This window comes from Nicotiana tabacum, chromosome 3 (genome assembly GCF_000715075.1).
Source record: "Nicotiana tabacum cultivar K326 chromosome 3, ASM71507v2, whole genome shotgun sequence".
Classification (NCBI taxonomy): Eukaryota; Viridiplantae; Streptophyta; class Magnoliopsida; order Solanales; family Solanaceae; genus Nicotiana; species Nicotiana tabacum.
In genome coordinates, this window is record NC_134082.1 from 35,934,993 (window position 1) to 35,947,166 (window position 12,174).

Genomic DNA, 12,174 nt, shown 5'->3' on the forward strand with positions numbered 1-12,174 from the left:
GAGTGATGTGTGTGTTCTAAACTCAAGTGGTTCGTGTGTTGAAAGAAGAGAAGGTGCAGGGTATTTATAGCCTCTTCAAAAGGGGTGAAGGAGAGGTAATAAGTAAAGTCTTTACAAAACAGGGAAACAATCACAATTTAGAATTAATTAACCCCAGTGATTCCCTTTAATTATGGGATCACTGTTTAATGGTAGTAGCAGGTTTCAATTAAGGGAAGAAAATCAATTTGAAAGCAGACTGATTATTGCCATAAAAGGAGTAGTACAAAAATTAAGTAATTAATCGAGTCTAAGTACAGAAATTTGCTTGTTTTGGAAATAGATTTAGCAAGGTAAATATTATACTGAAGGGAAAAGAAACAATCAATTTTGAACGGGCGAGTGAAATAATGGGTCCATAAAATGGAAACTTTAGAAATCAGTCACAAGATGAAGATCAATCAAGGAAGAAACTTCAACATATAAGTAAAGTGAATATGGTCACCAGACATGCGAGGCCAAACACATTGACAAGAGGGATAATCACAAATATGCAGTAGTGGCAGAAATAAGCTAGGGTTCAGTACTAAAGCAAACATTCAAAGCATAGTAATCAAGTAGGGCAAGTCACATTGAATCAATGGGGAAGAAAACAGCGTATCAAAAACATGCAAAGGTCTCAAAGTAGCAGGTGAGGAAACCTTTTGAAAAGTTAGGTTTTTCGACAAAAATTGAGTTAGAAAGATAGTAAAACTCAGAATCAGATGAGTCACATAGAGAAAAGAAAGTCTAAAACAAAAGCTTTCAGTCGAGTCAAGTACTCAAACAAACAATTTCACCCCAAAGACCTAGGGCTTTTCAACAATAATTGAGTTTTAAAAGTGGTAACACAAATAAATCAAACAAGAACGAGGAACTTAATTACACAAGTATACATTTAAACAAACAACTTCAGGATTCGAATGAGACCCAAAAGGACATGAATGGCTTCGAATCAGGACTCGAAAATTAACGATTTAAACAGAAAATGTCAAGCACCTATCTCGAAAGGCCATGAATGGCTGGAGAAGGTCGTGGATGGTAGGATAAAGGCCATGAACACCAGTCGAGCAAGGACTGGACCAAACTCCTTCAAAGTCTGGTCGTGAAACCATAGAACCAAACACATAGAGACCATGGAAGGCTGGTACAGGTCTCAGATGACCACAGAAGGCCATGGATTAGGTAGGTACTAGGGTGGATTAGGGTTTGGTTTGATGGCGGCGGCCATGGTTTGTAAGAGTTTCAGAGAGAGTTTGAGAGAGAAGAGGGATTCAGAGGCGGCGGTTGGTGACAAATGAGGTAAGGTGAAGGGGTCGTTTGGGTTAAAAAGGAAAGGGGTAATTGGAGTCGTTAATCTAAACGATCAATGGCTGGGATTAAAGGAGTTAGGTGGGGAGTCCGGGTTGGGTTATTTAAACGGGTAAGGGGTCGGATTTAAAAGAAATTGGGCCAGGGGGAAACTGGGTCTGATTTGGGATTCAAATTAGGCTATAATTGAAATGGAATTGGGCTATCATTTAAATAGCCATTTTCCCTAATTAAAATTATAAAAAATAGTAAATTGATTTTTGGAAATAAATTAAAAGTACTAAAATAATTTATGACATATAATTAACCATTTAAAAATACTGGACTTAATTGTTTTTGAATATAAATGCAATTAAATCCTAAAAGGGGCTAATATTGCAATTATATACAATTTAGCTTTAAAAATACTAAATAAATTTGTACAAATATGCAAAAATTACCTTAACTATATTTTAGAATAAATATAAAATTCCAATAAATAAATTACAAAAAATAATAATTTTTGGTAATAATTATTGGATTTTTATGGATAAAATAGGGGAATAAATTGATTTAAAAACCTTTAAAAATTAAGGAAAAATAATAAAAATTTGGACATACTTATATATGCATACATATACTATTTAGAACTTATTTTGCATATGAAAAATATATAGGGAAAATTGGGTATCAATAGCTGCCCCTCTTTACCCGGGAAGGATGAAAGAGTTGTCAGGTAAAGATATGATGACCAATTTTGACCGAACGAAATGGTTCGAAGAAGTTAGGCCGCGCCCTGGCTTTTGAGCTGCTTGTATATCCCTGGTTTTATAGGAATCAGGCCATATGTAGTTCAGGATCCATCGGAGGAGTATGCCGATCGAGACTCTCCACGAACAGACGCAATAGCGAAGATGGGGTGAGTGGGCGGCTTGTGAGAATGGTTAAGGTTTGATATGGCTACGGGTACTGGAGCGGGCTTGCTCCTGCCGGGATGGACGTTGATCGCCAGTGTAACTGCAATTAGAAATAACATAAGCGTATACTATGCATAAGTTTAAACATGATGCATGTTCCCGTCGGACCGTGAATGTTGTCTTTGGACGGTTAGGATGACGTCCTTTAGACCATGATGTCCTGGGCCATGAAGCGTGCAATAAGGATTCACAGTTCATGAAATGATGCTCTCGATCTATGAGGATGGTGCCTCTGAACCATGATGCCTTTGAATAATGATATGCAAAATATTAAAAAAAGGGACATCGGGCTATGACATGGTGTTCTCGGGCTATGAAAATGGTGCCTCCAAACGATGATGCCTTTGGATAATTTGGCAATCTTTCAGCCCATGAGATGCAGTATTTGGCGATCTTTCAACCCATTAAATGTAGTACGAGGCGATCTTTTAGCCATGTAATGTAGTATGAGGCGATCTTTCAGCCCATGAAATGCAGAACGAGGCAATCTTTCAGCCATGCAATGTAGTATGAGGAAATCTTTCATCCCATGAAATGCAGTATGAGGAGATCTTTCAGCCATGCACATGTAGTATGCGGCAATCTTTCAGCCATGCAAAAGAAGTGTGAGGCGATCTTTCACCCATGCAGATGCAGTATGCGGTGATCTTTCAGCCATGCGGATGCAGTATGAGGTGATCTTTTAGCCATGTAGATGCAGTATGCGGTGATCTTCATCCATGCAAATGCAGTATGAGGCGATCTTTCAGTCATGCGAATGTAGTATACGGTTATCTTTCAGCCATGCGGATGCAGTATAAGGTGAACTTCCAGCTCATGAGATGCAGATGGAGGTAGAGCTTAACCTCGTAAGGCAGAATGGTAGCCTTATGCAATGCAGAAATGCAGATAGAGACAACATTTAGTCTCAGAAGGCAAAATGGTAGCCTTATGCAATGCATAAATGCAAATGGAGACAACGTTTAGTCTCGGAAGGCAGAATGGTAGCCTTATGCAATGCAGAAATGCAGATGGAGACAACATTTAGTCTCAGAAGGCAGAATGGTAGCTTAATGCAATGCAAAAATGCAGATGGAGACAACATTTAGTCTCGGAAGGCAGAATTGTAGCCTTATGTAAGAAATAAAATGGCAGATGGTAGTAGAGCTTTCTTCGCTGTTAGCAGATTGCGGCATTGTGATTGATGGGGACATTGTGATATACAGAATATCACTGGTGTGTGCGGATAGAAAATATTGGTAAGTGGCAACGGTTCCGAGATTTATATTCCTGAATAATGTTTGTCCCACGGGTGTATAGTATGTTTGATGATTTCGCAATCCAAGTGCCTGCATCCAAAGAAAAATCGTGAGTTTTGTAAATAGGAGGTTAGTTCGTATCCCCGCTGGCTTTGCTTGACCTGTTCAGCTCTGATCTGGTGATACAGTATGTATCATTGGGGTAGCATTGCTAAATAAAGCAATTTCAGTAATATGCATGATTTTGTAAAAATATGATATAATAATTTTTTAGATGAACCGACGACTATGACGTGGTTCGGGACATTACAACCTCTCTTGCTATGGAATTTTGAGGGCCCACCTCAAAATTCTGCCCCAGTTTAATGTATTGATGCTTCTGGATGTTGCTTGCGACGATCGACTGAAATTACTTTGGAATTTTGAGGGTCCTCCTCAAAATTCTGCCCCAGTATCCAATTGCCGGGGAAATGAAAATTTTATTGAATGTGACCGAACCCATGGGGAATTAGGTCAGGCGTAGTTCAATTTCATCATATAAGGGAAGCATGAAAATTATACATAGTAACGCTTGACTGCATTTGAATTGATCGATTTTGGCCACACTTATCTGTCCATTTCTACAAGTATGAGGGCTCCTCCTTTTAGAACCTGGTGGACCATGTATGGACCCTGCCAGTTGGGAGAGAATTTCCCCTTGGCTTCATCTTGATGCGGAAAAACTTTCTTTAACACAAGCTGCCCCTGTGTGAACTATCTCGGTTTGACTCTTTTGTTGAAGGCTCTGGACATCCTGTTCTAATATAGTTGACCATGGCAGACTGCATTCATTCTCTTTCAATATATAAGGGATAGTTGTTCATAATGACTTTTTATCCATTATGCATCGTTGAGCTTAGCTTCTTGTATAATCTTTAGGGATGAAATTTCTACCTCGGCGGGAATGACTGCCTCTGTACCATAAACCAACATATAGGGGGTTGCCCCGGTTGATGTGCGGACTGTGGTGCGATACCCCAATAGAGCAAATGATAACTTCTCGTGCCACTTTTTATGCTTCTCTATCATTTTCCTCAATATCTTCTTGATATTCGTGTTGGCAGCCTCTACAGCTCCATTCATCTGCGGCTTAGAGGCTGTGGAATTCTTGTGTTTGATCTTAAAGGTTTCGCACATAGCTTTCATTAAGTCACTATTGAGGTTGGACCCATTATCAGTGATGATCGACTCTGGAACCCCGAATCGACAAACAATGCGGTCGCGGACAAAGTCTGCCATGACTTTCTTAGTTACTGTTCAGTAAGATGCTACTTTGACCCATTTGGTAAAATAGTCGATTGCTACTAGGATAAACCTATGCCCGTTGGAAGCGGCGGGCTCGATTTGTCCGATAACATCCATTCCCAGGCGGTGAACGACTATGGTGAGCTTGTTGTATTAAGTTCATTCGGAGGTACCTTTATCATGTCTTCATGTATCTAATAACGGTGGCATTTCTGGACATACTGGATTTAGTCCATTTCCATAGTCAGCCAAAAGTAACCAGCTCGGAGTATCTTCTTTGCTAAGACAAAACCATTCATATGCGGACTACAGATCCTAGCATGAGTTTCTTCTAGTAGCCTGGATGCTTCCATTGCGTCGACACACCTTAATAATCCCAAATCAAGAGTCCTCCTATATAGTATTCCTCCACTGTGAAAGAAGTTGTTGGACAGTCTCTGAAGTGTGCGTTTATGAGAAAGATTTGCAAGCTTTGGGTACTCTCCTTTTGCCAAATATTCCTTAATATCATGAAACCAAGGCTTTCCGTCTGCTTCTTCTTCAACATGGGCACAGTAAGATGGATGATCATGGATCTTTACTGGAATGGGATCGATGAATCTGTCTGGATGTTGTATCATAGATAACAGGGTAGCCAATGCATCGGCGAACTCATTTTGGACTCTAGGAACATGTTGGAACTCCATATTCGTGAACCTCTTTCTCAATTCCTGTACATGATGCAGATACGGGAGTATCTTGGAGTTCTTAGGTTGCCTATTCTTCTCGTACCTGATGTATAAGCAAGTCCGAATCTCCAATTATTAGCAGCTCTTGAACATTCATGTCAATGGCCATTTTGAGCCCTTGGATGCAGGCTTCATACTCGGCCATATTGTTGGTGCACGGGAACCTGAGTTTGGCAGACATTGGATAACGCTGACCGATTTCCGATACCAGGATTGCTCCTATGCCAACTCCCTTGAAATTTGCTGCCCCATCAAAAAACATTCTCCAACCGTCATAGGATTCTGCAATATCTTCTCCTACGAATGATACCTCTTCATCAGGAAAATACATTTTCAGGGGTTCGTATTCTTCATCCACGAGATTCTCAGCAAGGTGGTCTGCCAGTGCTTGTCCCTTGATCGCTTTCTGAGTTACATAAACAACGTCGAACTCACTCAACAGGATTTGCCACTTGGCTAGCTTACCGGTGGGCATGGGATTCTGAAATATGTACTTCAAAGGATCCATCATTGATATAAGATATGTAGTATAGGCACAAAAATAATGCCTCCGCTTCTGAGCTACCCAGGTCAAACAACAACAGGTGCATTCCAATAAAGAATACTGAGCCTCGTACGGGGTGAACTTCTTACTAAGGTAATAAATGACCTGCTCCTTCCTCCCCATTTTATCATGATTCCCCAAAACGCAACCAAAAGCTCCATCCAACACTGCAAGGTAGAGTAGTAAGGGTCTACCTAGCTCGGGCGGGACTAAGACTGGTGGTGTTGATAGGTACTCATTGATTCTGTAGTAGGCCTTTTGGCAGTCATCAGTCCATTCGGTAGCGGCATCCTTCTTCAACATCTTAAAGATTGGCTCACAAATAACTGTAGACTGTGTTATGAATCGGCTGATATAGTTGAGCCTCCCCAAGAAACTTATCACGTCCTTCTTGTTCTTTAGCGGTGGTAGTTCTTGAATGGCTTTGACTTTTTATGGATCCAGTTCTATTCCTCGGCGACTCACAATAAACCCAAGTAATTTTCCAGTAGAAACCCCAAATGCACACTTTGTGAGGTTCAGTTTCAGGTTGTAACACCGTAGTCTATTGAAGAACTTCCTCAGATCTTCCATATGATCAGTGACATTCTTGGACTTGATAATAACATCATCTATATATAACTCTATCTCCTTATATATCATATCATGGAAAATGGTAGTCATGGCCCTCATGTAGGTGGCCCCTGCATTGTTTAGGCCGAGCGACATCATCTTGTAACAGTACATCCCCCACGGCATAATGAAAGTTGTTTTCTCATCATCTTCTTCATCCATCCAGATCTGGTGATAACCAGCAAAACAATCTACAAATGACTGCAGTTCATGCTTGGTGCAATTGTTAATCAGGATGTGTATGTTTGACAAGGGAAGTCGTCTTTCGGACTGGCCCCGTTGAGATCCCGGTAGTCGACACAAACTCGGACCTTCCCGTCCTTCTTTGGTACCGACACGATGTTGGCTAACCATGTTGGGTATTCTACTACCCTAAGAACATTAGCTTTGACTTGCTTAGTGACTTCTTCCTTGATTTTCAAACTCATATCAGGCTTGAACTTTTTGAGCTTTTGCTTTACCGGTGGGCATGTTGGATCGGTTGGCAGTTTGTGGGCCACAATAGACGTACTCAGACCAGTCATGTCATCGTAAGACCAGGCGAATATGTCCTCATATTCTTTTATAAATTCCATGTATTCCTTCTTTTTTTTACGGCGATAAGTGAACGTTGATTCGTGTTTCTTTGACGTTTTCTGCATCTCCCAGGTTAACAATTTTTGTCTCGTCCAGGTTGGACTTAGGTCTGTTCTCAAAGTTTTCAACTTTCTTGACGATCTCATCTGGTATGTCATCCTCCTCTGAATCAATGTCTATTTGTTGCATTGTCTCATTTCATGTCACAATAATTGGTTCATCAAGTTAAGTAATAGTAATTCTATATAAGTAGAGTAATGAGAGAAAGATAATAATGAGTATTGATTTATAAGAAAAGCCAAAATGCTTTGATAAATTGGATAACTTGTTTTGAACATTGGAGATCTTATTGCGGGAATTAAAAAGTGAAAAGAAAATCATTTAGTAAAGAAAAATAGTGCATGATGCTTGTTTTAGCCTTGATACCCCAAGGCTTATCGGGCTCTGGTTGTCTTGATGGTCCAGTTTTGAGGCGTGCCCATCTGTTTACAGCCTATATGGAACAGCCTTCCTTCCCCTCCTCCTTGAGAACAACACAACAGTCTATATCATTGTCTCCTAGGAACAAATTCTTCACCGTTGCAAGTGCTTCTTCTTCGTCTGACCCATAAAGAATGTTAGCCTGTTGGAAAGTCTGTGCCAAATGCAGTATTGGCTGCTCCAGTGGATAGTAAGGACCATGCCATGGTGGCGACCAATTGTTGAATTCTTACCAGGTGTAATCATATCCCAGACCAAAAGTAGTGCCATGTTTCTGGAGCTTTATGGGCTTAGCGATTCCTTAGAGATTCTTGCTGAGCCCCTTGCCAGGTTCATACCCACTCCAATTCAGTATACTCTCGATTTTATTATCCCACCATTTGTCTTTGTCAATAGTACTTACCCGTTCAATGTGGTGGTAAGTCTCTCCACCTAGCTTCCTTCTTCCTTTGATTGATGGAATGGTCTGGCGACTGTATATAGGGTTGCTACCGTTGTCGTGAATGATCACCTCTTGATGATTCCATTCAAATTTTACTGCCTGATGCAGTGTTGATGCTACAGCCCTAGAAGCATAGATCCATGGTCGTCCCAACAACAAGTTGTAGGATGTTGGTGCGTCTATCACCTGGAAATCAACATCGAACCATGTTGGCCCCAATTGCAAGCATAGACTAATCTCCCCAATGGTGGACCTTTGAGAACCATCGAAAGTTTTCACATTGATAGGTCTGTCCTTTATCTCGTGTAGTCCTTTACCCAACTTCTTGAGTGCTACCAATGGACAGATATTAAGGCTAGACCCTCCATCGATCAGGATTCTGGTAATAAAATAGTCCTTGCATTGCACAGTGATGTGCAGTGCCTTGTTGTGCCCCAGCCCCTCAGGTGGCAGCTCGTCCTCATGAAAAGTGATCTTATGGCTCTCCAACCCTTGTCCTACCATGTAAGCCATTTCCCCGCCAGTGATGTTGCTTGGTACGTATGTTACACTCAGCACCTTCAGCAGAGCGTTCTTGTGTGATTCGAAATTTTGTAGCAAAGAAAGAATGGAGATTTGCGCTGGTGTTTTGTTCAACTGGTCGATGACCGAGTATTCCTTGGCCTGTATCTTTCTCCAAAGATGGTCTGGACCTATCTCAATGATGGGTGGCCGATTGGAGGCCTTCTTGCTTGACTCAGCTAGATGTTCCGGGGTATAAACTCTACCAATTCGTGTCATACCCTGTGCGGCAACAGTCTCTTCAAACCTAACCTTGCCTTTCCTTCTTGCCTTGGCTGTATTTCCTTCTTGCCTCGGCTGTATAGTCCAAGGGTACATCCTTTATATGGAATGGTATCATGGTCGACATTGCATCTAGGATTGGCGTGGCTATCATTACTAAGAACTGAGCATGTGCCTTGGGTGGCAAAACTGCAACTTCAAACGGTGCAGGTGTATTTATGAATTCAACCTCAATTGGTGCTGGTATATTTGCAGACGATGTCACTTCAAATTCAAATGGCACAGACATATCTACTTCAGCGTTCCCAGATGATTGAATTTGGACTATGATTGGATTAAGAGTAACTATTGGCTTCTTTGGGTCATCACCTTCTGCAATAAACCTAATTGACCCCTCGGGATCCCAATCATCCTTTATTTCAATCATGTGGATGCCTCTAGTCTTATGGTCTAGAAGATCGTTGTTGCAGACATTTGGAGTGGGTTCCTTTGCCATAATAATCTTGTTATGAATTAAAGTCTGGATCTTGTCTTTCAAAGAACGACATTCATCAATGGTGTGCCCTTTCATGCCGGAGTAGTATGCACATGATTTGTTTGGGTTATCCTACTGAGAAGGGTTCTTAGGGGTTGCAGCAGGGATGGGGGTGACGTAACCAACAACTTTGAGTTTTTCATATAGTTGGTCAATGGGCTCAACAATGGCTGCATATTATGTTGGAGGTCTATGATCAGAATTTGGCCGAGGTCTAGGGAAGTTTTGGCGTGCATGGGGTGATTGATAGTGGGATGGTTGAGCATTGTAGGTTTTGTAGACATGTGCGCGTTGAGAATATCTGGGCGAAGTAGGCTAATATGTGGGTGGTAGAGGTGATTGATAAGGTGATGGTGGAGCTTGGTAAGAGAGTGAGGGTGCTTGGTAGTTCGGAGTTGGCTGATATATTAGTGGAGGTGTTGGGTAAGTTTTGTAATTGAGGGGAGATTTCGTCCTTTGTGCAACCATTACGGCCCCTACCTCTCTTTCCTTGGACACACCGCATGACTGCAAGGCCTTATTTGTAGCCTGCAAGGCTTCGATGTTTGTAACCATACTGATTTTGATACCCTCTTCAATTCTTTTGCCCAATTTGATAATGTCGGAAAATTTGTTATTCTCAATCATCATCAGTCTTTTATAATACTGCGGGTCTTGAGCCCAGACTAAGGCAGGCCTGACCTTAGAAGCTTTGGACCTCCAGTGAGTAGCATACTCGCGAAACGTTTCTATAGGCTTCTTCTTTAGATTTTGAATATAGAACACATCCGGTGCATTCTCTGTGTTAAACCTGAACCTGTCCATAAAGTCGGACGCCATGCCTACCCAGCTTGACCACTTCTTTGGATCTTGGCTGATGTACCAGGACATCGCATCTCCTTTCAGACTCCTCATGAACAGCTTCATGCAAATTCTCCCATCTCTCCCTACTCCAACCAGCTTGTCACAGTATGTTCTCAAATGGACCCTTGGATCCCTTGTACCGTCAAACATTTCGAACTTTGGAGGTTTGTACCTCTCGAGTAGTTTGACATTGGGATGTATGCAAAGATCTTCATAGTTCAGCCCCTCGATTCCCTTGCTTCCTTTAATGCCTTGAATCCGGCTAGTCAACTTCTTAATTTCCTCAGCCAGATTCCTGATGAGCAGGTCTTTTTCATCAGACTCAGGTGTTCTTGAGATAGGTTTGGTGGAGTGTGGCATGGTCTCCACATAGATGGGGGTGTTATGGTAGGTGTGAAAGTTGTCATTTGTGGAGTTTTGGGGTTCTGGGCTGAGTAACGGAGTGTTGTTTGAGGTATGACAGGTGTTGCGTTGGGTCTTTGGTGGAACAATGTGATGGTGAGGAGCGGCATGATTCTATTGCTTTGGGATGTTTTGAGGTGGTGTAGGCTTTTGAGTGCTGGGAAAACTGACATCCGGGGTACTGAGGGAAAATAACAAGCTTGCCAGATTCCGAACCTGATCGAGCTCTTCTTGGAATTTCAACAACTTTTGTTCTAGTTGGGATACATTCTCCTTAGGGACCTGAGTGCCATGGCCATTAGTGGCCTCTATCCGTTTAGTTGAATTCTCCTTTCTGACGTTGTTCAAATCTTTCATTTTGCCTTTGTCCTTGTTTTTGACAGGACTAAGATGAGGAGTGGGTGAAGGGCCCCTGGATCTTGTGGAATAGGATGATGTTGCTAGAGTGCATGAACTAACCTTTGGGGAGGGGAATAACAAAAACAAAAACATAAAAACAAAAGGTAACCAAGTTAGTGAGGATTATAGGAAGTATTGCAATATTTAAACACATAGTGCGGGAATGTAAATCGTATCCTAATTTGGGGACATATTTGTGCCCAAGGTAGGCCTAGCGACAAATTGGTTTGGAGAACATAGGATACTAAATGCCTCATTTTATTGATAAAGATAGACGAATCCCAAATTGACATTAAATAAAGTGGAAATGAAAATCACTAATGGCCATTGGCCTTATTACATTTTATAGAGCAAAAAGAAAAACTCCTATCTATTTGGTCCCAGAAGGACCTTCCCCAGATTCGGCATCCTTGGCTCCGTCAAGCAGCTTTCCCAACTCGCGGAGCCCCAGCAATAGATAGGCCCTGACTAGATGTCCGCCTTCGATTCCTTCAGCATTTTGGTAATCTTCGACCCTCTTGATAAACTTTCTCTCCTACTCCACTATGCCTCGCTCCAAGTATCCCAGTCGCTTGTTGGCACTGACAGCCATGTCTTTCCATTCCCCAATTAGCTTCTGGTTGGACTCTTGTATCTCACAGTATTTGCTTTCATATTCCCGGATTCTTTTGCACAGTTGGTTGTATTTGACCTGTGCCTCGACCCTTTAATCTATGATCCTGTGACCTTGAATAAACCCTGGCTGGCCTAGACCATCATGATTGTCTTCCAACTAACTTGAGTAGAAAGAAGTGCAATCAGCATGATACCTGTCTGGCTCGATGGTATCTCTCCCTATTATGATCTTGCAGTGCCACATATGCTGAGCCTGGCACTTGTAAGGACTATCATCATTCTGGAAGTCAGCCCGAAAATGACTCATCTTGTCGACCATAGGTATAACCTTCTTCCTACCCGCTTGTCTCTTAACTCGAAGAGGGATGTGAGGTTAGGTTCCTCTTAGACCAATCAATATCAAGAAAG